This window comes from Alligator sinensis, unplaced genomic scaffold (assembly GCF_000455745.1).
Source record: "Alligator sinensis unplaced genomic scaffold, ASM45574v1 scaffold265_1, whole genome shotgun sequence".
NCBI lineage: Eukaryota > Metazoa > Chordata > Crocodylia > Alligatoridae > Alligator > Alligator sinensis.
Window position 1 is genome coordinate 113,988 of NW_005842961.1, and position 1,268 is coordinate 115,255.

Consider the following 1,268-nt stretch of genomic DNA (forward strand, 5'->3'; position numbering starts at 1 on the left):
GGGGTTAGGTCCCTACTGAGGTGCAGGGCAGGACACCACAGCCCCTGTCCCCTGGACTTTATCAGAGGTGCAAAGCCCCCAGAGACCAAACAAGAGCTGGGGAAGGGCACGGAGGCAGCTGAAGACGTGGATGCCTTTGGCCAGGACTCCCTGCTGCCCGGGGCCTTGGATCTGGCAAGAACGAGAAGCCTCCAAGCTCAGGCTAGGGGTGGGTAAGAGGTCACAGCTGGCACACAGACAGCACCAGCTTCTTTCCGAGAAAGCCACTTGTTTTCTTTGCTTGGGACTCTCCTTGTGTTGCTACAACGCAGGTTTCACTTCCCATTCTACGGCTGGACACTAAAAGCGACGGACTGCCCGGGCCAGGCATGGCAAGACCAAGGGAAAAAGCCTCCCTGCCCCGAGCTCTGGCTCCAGCAGGACCCCTGCAAGCAACAGGGGCAAGCGCCGGCATTGCCGCCGAGTCCGTGGTAATGCAAGAGCTCCCTGGCACGGGGGTAGAGGAGAGATCTCATCTCCCTGGAGAACAAGCCACCCCCAGCCACATAGGTTGCTCCTCCGCCACTGTTTCGACCATCAGGAGTCCCCTCTCCAGCCTGTGACGACTGCCCCAGGCCTCTGGGTGCGGGTCCAGCTGCGCCTGGCTTCGTCTCGGTGTCCGGGCCACGGCCATCGGGGCTGCATGTGCGGACCCCAGCCCATGATACCCGCAGGCAACCGCGATAGGAGACACTGGTTGTGTTTGCAGGCAAGCGGGGGAGGATCTGGTTTTGCTTCCAACCCAGCCCTGCTCCAGGTGGGGGCTCAGGCGCGACGGTCACACGAGGACCCGAGGGCCCGACAGGCCACACTCCCCCACAGGGCGCTCCCCACTGATGCCCTGCATCACAGCTTGCATGGACCACCCCCCAGTCCCCAAGCAGAGGTGTGCAGGGAGCCCACCCCCACTCCCCAACCAAGGGCAAAGCCCTTTCCTCTGGGGAGCAAGGAGTTACCTGCCCCCCCACCAGGTGAGACGGGATTCCCCAGGGTGCTTCAGGACTGCAGAAATCAACCTCCCCCCCCCCCATCACACCCAGCACTGGGCAGGAAAGGGGGGCTCATCACAGCCCCACCCACCCCAGGAGGGGGAGGTCACAGGCCCCCCCACACTCACCCACTCCAAGCAGGGGGTTTGGAGCCCCCAGGGGGAGACCCTGAGCATCACCCAGAGCAGGGGGCCGAGGACTCAGGGCCCCCCCAGCCCAGCCCCAGGAAAGGGCATCCAC